The sequence below is a fragment of the Tupaia chinensis genome, unplaced genomic scaffold, assembly GCF_000334495.1.
Source record: "Tupaia chinensis unplaced genomic scaffold, TupChi_1.0 Scaffold143593_1, whole genome shotgun sequence".
NCBI lineage: Eukaryota > Metazoa > Chordata > Mammalia > Scandentia > Tupaiidae > Tupaia > Tupaia belangeri.
Window position 1 is genome coordinate 446,738 of NW_006203439.1, and position 12,150 is coordinate 458,887.

The 12,150-nt window shown below is 37.1% G+C and overlaps 1 pseudogene; it reads left to right on the forward strand.

Moving 5' to 3' along the window:
- The window catches only part of LOC102493361 (spliceosome-associated protein CWC15 homolog), a 12,953-nt pseudogene extending 4,485 nt beyond the window's left edge, over nt 1–8,468 (forward strand).
- Nucleotides 8,469–12,150: the final 3,682 nt, after the last annotated feature.

A 12,150-nucleotide genomic window follows, 5' to 3' on the forward strand; every position in this document is an offset into this window, starting at 1 on the left:
ATTCCTGTAAGATTTTCTTTTTCTTTTGTTCTTGTTAAGGTCTTTATAAGTTACTAAGATGCTATCTTTAGTTGTGAGAAAACTTGTACCCATCACTTCAAAACACTAATAAGAGAGAAAATTGCATGTAGGAACCCAGGCAGATTCTGTGTAATACTGCTATCAATCCTTAATTCTCATTACAAATACAAAAAAAGAGATAAGACTCGTTATGTCAGATTTTTGCAAAGGAGACTCTATTTGCATACTATTACTGTTAAAAATCTAAGAAGATGGCTATATGGAGAAGGAATCCTAGAGAAAGGGAGACCGAGTATAAGAATGATACTTGGTACATGCTCAAAATAATAGTCACAGCACAATTTCCCAACTTCCTGGGCCTCTTTGTACGTTAATCTCTGTAGCTAGAATTGTTTTCCTTTTTCTGTCCATTTATTGCTTTGTATAGGTTTACTGATCTGCCATCGATTGAGTCAGTCTTACCACTGCTAGGTTTGCATAGGTTCCCTTCTAAATTCAGGTGTTACTAATGTTATAGTACTAAGAGATGATTAGGCCGCAAGGGCTGTTTCTTCATTAGCAGAATGAAAGCCCTTATAGAGGTTCACGCAGCATTCCGAGAGTTTGCCCTTCTGCTGCGTTAGGACTCAGGGAGAAGGCTCTCAGACCGAATGCCAGTGCCTTGTTCTTGGGCTTTCCAGCCTTCAGAACTGTGAGTGGATAAATTTATGTTCTTTATAAATTACTCACACTGTGGTATAGGTTATAGCAGCACAAAATGGATTAAGACATCCACTGTCCTTGTATTCTCAGTACATTTTATAAATAAATGCAGTCCAGGCAGAGTGAGGATTCCAGTCCCAAAATTACTCTGATAGTCCCATGTTGAGAAACACGATTAAAGAAAATAGTTCAGTGCAAAAGAAATAATCTTGACTTGGGACCAGCAGTTGGTGTAATGGCTATGTTGCTGGACTCCCATGTAGTAGACTGTGGTTTGAGTCCCGGACCCGGTGGCTTAAACTCACAGCAGATGCATGTGCGTGCATGCCCAGGACCCTGAGAGGAGAATGGAGTAGAAGGGACTGTGGCATGCCCACCCCCCACCCCTGGGAGGTGATTTCTTGCTTTCTGTCTCTCTGTCTCTTTCTCTGTCTTTCTGGTGAGTGCACATGCCCTATGGCAAAAAAAAAAAACTCTCAAAAAAAAAAAGGAAAGAATCTTGAAATTAAAAGCCTTAGATTCTGTTCTTTTTGTTTTTTTGAAGTTATTTATTTATTTATTTTTATTTTATTTGTTTATTCACTTAATCTGACCAGAGAGGGACAGAATGAGAATGAGAATAAAGAGAAAGAGAGAAAGCAAGCCTCCTGGTCCAGAACTCAAACCACAGTCAGCCATGTATGGGTACACGGCCCTTAACCACCACTCCACCTGCTGGCCCCTTGAGTCTGTTCTTAATTCTCCCTTTCAATGTGGCCTCCTTCCTTGTCAAAAGTTAATAATGAATATGAAATTAACAATATCAGTGAGTGTGAGTGCTACTTTCTGATGTGCCCTAACCTTGGACCAGACTGGATTTCTGAAATGCTAAGCTTGCCAGGTCTCTTCCTATTTTAATTTCTACAGATCTTCCTATACTTATTTCCCTAATGTTTAACTACAAGACAACAAATATTAAAAACAACAGAAGTTTGCATCAGGGACCAAACAGATGTGAACAAAGATATGCGTATACTTGCTTTGGTGATGTGTTTTAGTTGAAATGGTTCTGACAGCCAGGCTCAGAGGCCGGGGACAACTTTCCAATGTTCTCTGACTTGAAGTGACTATAGTCAATTTTAAAAAGGATTGTGTTTAGACTGTTCCACTCCAGTGAGCAGTTCATTAGATTTGAGGTGCCCGTGAGAATTGGGCTATGACTTTGGTGGAAACTTTGTGTAAGACAACATCCTTACTAAGTCTTGACATCTAGATGATATTTACCTGGAGAATTCTTAAGCTGAGTAGATTCAGTGTCTTTGTTGTCACTTACTTCTATATACTTATATTTTGAATTTATCTTGCCCTCAGATAAGCCATTTTTCCTCTCCAAAAGGGAGTAGATTTCCATTGTAGATGGTAGAGCGAAGTTCTGGTGTAGCACAACCTGCCTTGTATTGATAGATGCCCCAGAAACTGAATCTAGATGAAAACCCACCTCTACATGTTGCTACAAACTCTAGGGAGTAGATGCGTATAACTCTCAGTCCACATGATCAGGTGTGTAGGAAATGTAACCTCATTTTTTCCTGCGACTCATATTTTAGGTTATCATTCTTCTGGCCAATGGAAATGTGATCTTAATTTAACAACTCGTTCCCCCCCTTTCTTTCCATCTATTTAGGGAACTTACTAAGTATGAATGTATGGGAGGCTGGGATCTGGTCTTTGTTGTCATATATCCTGTTAACATCTGTTGCAATCAGAAATAACCACAAAAGATTTTTAAATGTCTAAAAATAAAAATGGCACAGGTGAAGACCATAAGAATGGAAGTCTGCAATCACTAATTAGCATAAATGAGCCAGCACAGGCTGAGGGCCTCACTCTCCTGGAATTCAGTGTTGGCTCACTCAAGTCAAAGCTGCATCTTTAAGTCTCCATAGAAACACCTTTCTAGGTTTCTGTCCCATGTCCAAGTGCTGCTAAAATATTAAATGCATCATGCTACTCCTTTTCCAGTTTTAGCCATGGACATTGTGTCTTTTCTACTCATCTGTGTCATAGAACACAGGTAAAAATGTGGTCCTTGCATCTTCCTGGATTCTACTCAAGAATCTGCGGATGGAGGGTCAGAGGATGATCCTTCTTCTCAGTTCCTCATAATTATTACGGTTTAAGTTGATTTGGACCAGGTTAGTGGTAGGAGTCAGGGACTAGAAATGTAGAGTACAGAAAATTTTTAGAAATATATCCCAGTTTCACAACTAGTAGATGGCATAATGGTTACATTGCTGGACTCCCACGTAGTTGACTGTGGTTCAAATCCTGGACCCGGTGGCTTAAAACTCATGCTGGGCATGTGTGTGTGTGCCCAAAATCCCGAGAAGAGAATGGAGGAGAAGGAATTACGGCATGGTCATCCCCCTGGGGGATGATTTCTCAATTTTTGCCTCTGTCTCTCCAGTAAGTACACATGCCTTATAGCAAAAAATCTCTCTTAAAAAAAAAAAAAAGAAATTCCAGTTTTAAATGTTATATTCTCCTCTTTCCAATTTCCCTCCTCCCTGAGCCCAAGGAATCTTTATTTAATTTAGGTACTGTAGACTGACTTTTCATATATTAGGTCATCAGGAAAGTCATGGCATATTTTTAAATGAGTCATGACTTTCCCAATGATCCAATATCTGCCCAAATCTATTTGTGACAAAGAAAAAAAAAATGTTTGTTTGTTGTGATTTTCAAGCAACTAATTCTGGCACTTAAACTGCAGTTAGCTATGTGGAAAACCAGCACCTTAACCACTATGCAGCCTGCTGGCCCAATGGCAAATTTTTTTGTTATCTGAGTCTTTCAAGGCTCCTAGACTTGACTTTTGAAAATTAAATCATCTTCTGCTGTTTTACACCCATTGAGGCAATAAGTGTGCTGCTGCCTAAGTAAAAGAAAATTTGAGGAGCCAGCAGATGGTATGGTGGTTAGGGCACTGGGCTCCCACATGGCCGACTGCAGTTCAAGTCCCAGATCTGGCAGCTTGCTTTTTCACTTTCCCTCTCTCGATGTCTTGTGAGTGCACATACGCTCTAGCAAATTAAAATAATAATAATAATAGTAAATACAATTAAAAATAATTATTTTAAAAGAAAGAAAAGAAAATTCACTGCATAATAAAGAATACTAAGAATTGGCAAACAGGTTGCCTCCTGTATGGTTACTCACTATTGGCCTAGGCACCTGAGCCATCTGACACATCTGTACTGAACATCTCGAGCACAAGAACAGTTCTCTTCCTTGAAATACCACCCAGTCTTTGCTTTGCATTGCTCTATTTGGAGGTTATTTGCTATAATTACCTTCAATCTGTCTCTTTATTCCTTCTAAAGGGAAAGAATATTTCCTGATAATATTAAAATGGAAAGAAAACACCCAGCATAGTAGTATCACTGTTCCCCAGATCTGCTTCTGTTCACTACCTTAGCAACCTGAAGGCACCCAAACCCAGCCCAATGTGCAGAATGGAAAGTTGACCTTTTGGAATCAGTGTTTTCTATTGCTTTTCTGTCATCCCAATTTCTGCTCTAGCTTCTCAATTAGTAGTGTAAGCAGACAACTTTTTATCAATATGTCTTATTTTCCAGTGAAAGGACTTCAAGTCCAATGGAACATGTGTGAGTCAGGTGACGTGTTGGGCAGTGGAATTCAAACCCCTCCCCAGCTCCGCAGTATAAGACTCTGGGGCTCTCCATAGTCTTGCTGTGTCCATATCTCCAGCTTCAGCTCCCACTGCCTTTTATACTTTCTCAGTGTTGTGTACCTCGGCTGTCTTTCATTTTCTTTTGCCTTGCTTCCTCCTAACACAGGGCATTTGCTCTGCTGTATCTCTGCTCTGAAGTGATTTTTCTTATTTCATTATTGCTCTTCACATTTAACCTCAAATGGTATACTTTTGGGGTATTTATCTTTCTGTTTTCAGGGTTGTTGATTATTATCTTCATATGATTATTTATTTCTTCCAATACATCCTTATGGTTTATCAGAAAACTAGCAACTATGCAAACATAATACTGGATGTTCTTGTTCATTGTCTAGAAGATTTTGTTGCATAGAAGTAGAGAGTGTAATAGTGGATATCAGAAACTAGGAAGAAGAGAGGGAGGATGGATGATGAGAACTTGGTTAACAGATAGATGAATGCATGTAAGTAGTTGAATGGCCTATAGAATACTATAGTACATCATAGTAAAGAAAGTTAGTGACAATTCAATATATAATATATTTCAAAATAATAACAGAGTGGACTTCAAATGTGCACAACACAAAGTAATGATAAATGTTGAAGATGTGGAATGTGGTTGCCTGATTTGATCAGTGCACATTGTATACATCTTTTGAAAAGCCACCTGTATCCCACAAATATGCATACTATTAAATGTAAATTAGAAATTACAAGAAAATTACTTTAAAAGTTGTTGAATCAGGGCTGGCAGATGACAAGGTGGTTAAAGGTGCTGGACTCCTGCAGGTCTTGGACATGGCGGCTTGCTTTCTCTGTCTGTCTGTCTGTCTCTCTGTCTCTCTCTGGCCAAATTAAAATACATAAATAAATAAAATAAAGTTCAATAAGGTAATTAAAAAAAAAGTTGTTGAATGAATGAAAAATCATACCTGTATGTGAAGCTAGACCCAAGCTCACTTATTCAGCATGACCTTCTCCACTCTCTATTTGTTTTTCTCTCTCTGTGTTTCTTTTCCTATTTAATTGCACTGCTACTTCCAGCAGGCACTAGAATTAAATAGATGGATAAATGTAGTTTTCTTTTTTCTTCTTTAAGGCCAATTACAGGCTGTGGTGATTACTATCTTAAGGAGTCACCCAGACCTTGTTTAACAAACAGCATGAATCTACATGGAAATAGTATTTTCTAAGATTAGGGTCATAAATAGAAAGAAGATCTGGAAAGAGAAAGAAAGGAAAACAGAAAAACAAAAACATAAAACCCAATGACAGTCCCACCCCTCTAAACTCATTAATTGGGCTTTGTAGCATTTACAGTATATTGTTATTGTAATAACATGCCAATTGATGGTATGATGGTAATTCCTCACCCTATGTGATAATGTAGTATTCAGATTGCTTGAATGTTCTCAAGGGTTTATAATCACAAACTCTGCCCTCATTTGTATATCTAAAATGTAGCTTTCTTTGATTAAATGTCTTCATAAATCTTTTGACATAAAACTTTCCTTCAATGGTAGCTCACAAGATTTTGTAAAGTGTTAGTGAAATATACCTTCATTTTTCACAGAAATTAGATATGTTAATTTGAACACCTAAGGCAGACTTAAACAAATTTTTGATTATATTTTTATAACTGGTGATGTTTCTCAGTATGATTTATTTTCAGCAACACATTTAGAAGTCCTGCCAAGAGGTAATAATAGGAGAATGTTATTTATTCTGACCAATTACTTTTTTAGAATGATATTAGACATTCTGGGGCCAGTAGATGGTGTGGTGGTTAAGGTGCTAAACTCCCACATGGTCCACCATGGTTCAAGTAGCAGACCTGGCAGCTTGCTTTCTCATTTTCTCTCTCTCTGTCTCTCTCTGGTCAGTATATGTGTCCTATAGCAAATTTAAAAAATATAATATGAAATAAAATTAAATAATAATTTTTTAAAAAGAAAAAGACATTCTAGAGGCAACATTTTAAATAATTATCTTATTTTTTATCATAAATAAGAAACAAAAAAGAAGGAATTTAAGAATATAAAATTGTGACAATTCAGAGATAAAAAGTTTACTATCTAACTAATCCAAACTTCATTTTTTATATTTATTTATTTTAATATACATCCAATCACATTGTTTAGCTTATGAAGTGAACATTTCAATATGTGAACATTTCTCCCCAGTCCAGTTGATCGAAATATCTTCAATAGATAACACCACACCTCCCCATCCCATCAATGCTCTGCCTCTGTATCCCTCCTCCCAATGTCCTTCCCTAGGCCCCACTCCTCTCACACCACATCTGGCATTCACACCCAAACTTCATTTCTCATATTTATAATAAAGCTGATAAGTCTAAAACTGAAGAAATACTTACAGTGAGATAATTTAATGTAAGCTAAAATAAATCACAGTTCACTTGAAATTGAGCAAAAATAAATGAATAACACAGATATTTTACTTATGATGCAGACATTTTATTTATAACATAGTCTGCATTATAAGAAACCACATCCAAGTATATGGAAACAATTTTGCAAATAATCACCCTAAATAAAACTGAGTTGAAAAGGCATAAAAACACCATCTGAAGTACAGGTCACTTCAATCTTTTCCCAACATTGTTTAATTAGGGTTAAAGGGTTTTTTGTTGAAACACATTTTTGCTTTGCAAGAAAAGAATAAAACATTACATAAAGAAGATATAGCAATTTGTTCAGTGGCTTTGTTCTATGGTAATGTAAGAAGGTTACTATTGAAAGCAAAATGAGTATGATTTTCAGAGGCTGCTGCACCAGACCGCGACCAAAGTGAGTGGCAGAAGGAGAGCAGCATAAAAGATTTTGACAGCAGCCAGGCCAACGTTTTATTTTTTTCCCCGGAGAGGTTTTTGCTACAGGGTGCGTGCGCTCGCCAGACAGAGAGAGACATAGAGACAGAAAGCGAGAAATTACCCCCCAGGGAGGATGGCCACACCACAATCCCTTCTCCTCCATTCTCCTCCCGGTATCATGGGCACGCACGCACACGCACCCAGCGTGAGTTTTAAGCCACCGGGTCGGGGACGCAAACCGCGGCCGACTACGTGGGAGTCCAGTGACATAGCCATTACGCTAACTGCTGGTTCCCACCAGGCCAACTATTGAACCTGCAAGGGGTGGAAGAGGAAAAGGAGGATTTGAGTCAACTCTCAAAATAATATTCAAGCAGAGACCTACCCTCGCATACAAGATAAAATACAGACTACTCAGGATGCCCCTGAAGAAGTTCGCTACCGTGACTTTAGGAGAGAGTTGGAAGAGAGAGAGAGAGAGAACTGCTGCCAGAGAGAAAAATGGGATCATCCAACTCGAGAACATATGACCTCCTCTTCAGTGCCAAAGAAGCCATGATTAGACCAGATTCCTGCCGCCAACCTTGATGCAGAGGACCCTCTGACAGACAAAGAAGATGACGATTTTGAAGAGAGTGATGATGACGACACTGCAGCTCTTCTTGCAGAACTAGAAAATATTAAAGAAAGAGCTGCAGAACAGGCCAGGAAGGAACAAGAACAAAAAGCTGAAGAGAGAATTCAAATGGAAAACCTTCTGAGTGGAAACCCGCTACTTAATCTCACAGACCCATCCCAGCTCCAGGCCAACTTCAAAGTTAAAAGAAGGTGGTTAGCGTAATGGCTATGTCGCTGGACTTCCATGTAGTCGACAGAGGTTTGCATCCTGGACCCGGTGGCTTAAAACTCACGCTGGGTACGTGTGTGTGCGTGCCCAAGATCCCGGGAGGAGAATGGAGAAGAAGGGACTGTGGCATGATCATCCCCCCTGGGGGGTGATTTCTCACTTTCGGTCTATCTCTCTCTGTCTGTCTGGCGAGTGCATGCGCCCTATAGCAAAAACCTCTCCAAAAAAAAAAAAAGAAGGTGTGATGATGATATCGTCTTCAAGAACTGTGCAAAAGGTATAATCAGAAGAAAGACAAAAGATTTGTAAATGATAAATTTCATAAAAAGTTCATGGAAAAATATATTAAGTAGTACAGTTTTATGTGCTTAATTAAAGACTGTAAAATGTAAAGTGCATTGTTTTTATTTTATTTTATTTTGGTTAGTTCCCCTGCCCCCTGTCTAATTTGTGTATAGGCTTCCTTAATTTTAAGTTCCAAAATACCTTTTCCTTTAGTGATAATTTATTTGATAATGGACTTGGGAACATGTTTAACCTGAATCTCATTCTCTAAATGTTTCCAGTCATGCTGTTTTTTTTTTTTTTCTTTATATGGTAAAGGGAATCTGCTTTAATAAATATTTTTGATCTAAATAAAAAAAAAGAAAGCAAAATGTTTGACATCAAATGATTATTTCTGCTATTTAGATTTTTCCAGAAGTAATCTGTAAGGGTAGATCATGATCCAAGATAGGATTTTGAAGTCATAAACCTGAGTTCTCTTTTAAAGATCCTTCAATTTAACATAGAGTGGATTAGGACAGGTGGTCAAGGTTAAGATCAACAAAAGAGTAGGTTTTTGGAGGTGGGAGATAGTGTAAAGAATAGAAGGGGACACTGATAATCAAGGGAGTTGCATAAGAAATGTAATTTTTATGTGCTGTCATTTCTTCTTGTTCATTTACAAGTTCTTCATTTTGAAATAGGATGAAATTTGTGCATTACCAGTTAATATCCAAAATAATTAACATAGTAAAGGTAGTTCAGTGACCTCTTCATGCAAAATAACTGGTGTCTATATAAATGAAAATGAATAGCTTTCTATTCTAACCCTGAATTCAGTTAGAAATTGTATTTTTTTGTTATATGACAAGATTATCCATTAAAATATACATTCTCTGCTTAATATCTATTGTGAAAATTGTTCAGTATTGTCAACTACACTCTTTTAGGCAGAAATACATTTCAACAAAACTAGCGTGGTCACAGCTAATGTATCTTGTATGCTGACTGAATGGCAATTTAAACTACTAAGGTCATATCAAGTGAGAAAAATGGAATGCATGACTTATTTTAGATCATGAAACATTAACATGCTGGTATGATAGTAGAAGATCAGTTTTTTTCTTTGTGATTTGTTAGGCTGACCTTTTGACTGAAGAAGTCATAAGGAAAACCAAGCTGATGACTTAGTAGTTCAAAGAAATGTTTCGAACCAAATATAAATTATATAAACTAAGGTACAAAGTTATTTTCTGCAATTGCATTATTTCTAACTGAGTGGATATCAATTGGTATTTTTTCCATTGTTTTATTTTTAAAAATACTTCTAACAGGAGCATGAGATAGTAGCAGCTCTACCTGGGGTAAAGCTGAATACCTCTTAGCTTTATGAACTGAAATGGAGTGGGAAAGATGAACCTGCCTCTACCAAACCAGAGCCCCTATTGGTCCTATGCCTAGTGAATTGTCTAGCTGAAATAAAAGTCTACGAGTCTCTGTTCTGCTAGTGGTAATGATAATGTGGGCAGGAACAAAGTGAGTCATTTATTCCTCATTTATTCAACTCATAAAGTATCTATTACAAACCTATTTGTGCCAGACCCTGAGACACTAAGAAGACAGAATTAATAAAACTAAACACGAACTATACCCTTTTGGAGTTTACAAGCTGATAGGAATTATTAACCAAATAAATCACATTGTTAAGTACAAAATTGCAACTCTTGACTCTTATAATTTAGTTCAAGGTTTTACAAACAATATTACTTCAATGATTAGTTCAATAGACATAAAGGACATTGCCCACTTTTAGAATATATTTGAGATCTTTAGAAAGGATATATTTTATGTCTTTTCTTTTTTCTGTGAGGACTTTGTGGTTAAATTTGTGAAAAAGTGGAAAAATCATGTAGATTTGCTATCTGGAAGACAAGAAACTATTTTGGAAATAACAATGATTTACTTTCATTTTTAATCGACTGCAATCACTTACTAATGTTGGTAACAGCATAACTTCTCAAACTGGGAATCAGAATGTTTCCAAATCATTTCTTTTTGCATGTTGACTTTCATATTGTACTTTTTAAAAAAGTATTATTTTTATTTGACATATAATTACTGATTCTCATAAGAAAAATATAAAGATTCTTCACTCAGTTTTCTAAAAGGTAACATCTATCAAAACTACAGTGTAAAATCACAATTGGAGGCTAGACTGTGGTGTAGCGGTAAAGTGCAACAGTCTGTGAGGCTGACCCATGTAGGGAGGTTCCAGGTTTGTGTCTGGAAACCTCCCTGACTACACGATGCATATTCATGCCCATGATCTGGGGCTGGTTCAGACTAAGGGTGGATCAGAGTGTCAGGTTTCTGTGGGCAGTGTTGTCTTCTCTTCTCTATGTGCATGTTTAATTCATGGAAGGAACAGATAAACTTAAAAAAGTCACAGTAGGTACTATATTGTTATGATGCTATCAAGCCACACAATATTTCCATCACTCAAGGATGTCTCATGTCGCTCTTTTATAATCCTTCCCACTTCTTGCCTGCTACCACATCCTCATTAACCCCTGGAAACCACTAACCTTTTCTCCATTTTTATAATTTTGTCATTTCAAAAGTGTTGTATACATGAAAATAAATAACTATTTGAAACTGATTTTTAAAACTCAGCATAATTTTTGGGGGATTTATTCAATTGTTGTATGTATCTATAGTCAGTTTTTTTTCATTGTTGAGTAGTAGTCCATGACATGGATGTACCACATTAACCATTCACTCATTGAAGGGCACCTGGATTATTTCCAGTTTCTGGTGATCATAGATAATGCTGCTATTAAAGTTCATGTACAGGTCTAGGAAAATGCCCAGGAGCAATTGCTGGGTTATGTGGAAATTGCGGGTTTAAACTTTAAAGAAAAATTATATACTGTTCTTTCAGAGAAGTTGTACCATTTTGCATTACTACCAGCAATTTTTAAGTGGTCCAATTTCTCAACATCTTTGTGGCCTTTGGTACTGTCTTTTATTTTAGTATTCCTATTGGTATGTAAAGATAGCTCCTTGTGGTTTTAAATTTGCATTTCCCTAATGGCCAGTGGTGTTGAATATCTATTCATGTGTTCACTCGCCATATGTAATCCTGTTATAATAAATGTATATTCATACCATTTGCCTATTTTCCCATTGGACTTTTTAATTGTTATATTTGAGAGTTCTTCATATATCAAATTTATCTTAGTATTTCGTCAGATATGTTTTGCAAATATTTTCTCCCAGTCTGCAGATTATCTTTTCACCCTCTTAACAAGGTTAAGATTTCTTATAGGCCAAAGTACTTAATTTGATAAAAATTCATTTGTCAATTTTTCCTTTTATAGATAGTGCTTTTGATGTCAAGTCTAAGAATTCTGCTTAATTCCAGACCCAAAGATTTTGTTTTGTTTTCTAAATTTTTGATAGATTTTTAATTCATATTTAAATCTGCGATCTATACTGAGTTTATAAATATAAGGTATAGGACTTAGTTTGAGGCTTATTATTATTTTTTCATCTATGGATGCCCAGTGTCTTTAGTTGAAAAGCTCATCTTTCCTTTATTAAATTACTTTTGCAACTTTGTCAAAAATCAGTTGGGCAGCCCGGGACCCGCGCCGAGCGAGGCGGAGGCGGGAGGCGAGCCCCCCACCTGGGGCTCTGCCCGGCGTTCAGCTGCCTCTCTGGGGCGGGCGTGTGGCCTCCGGACCAGCAAGCTGAAGCCGAAAACAAGGA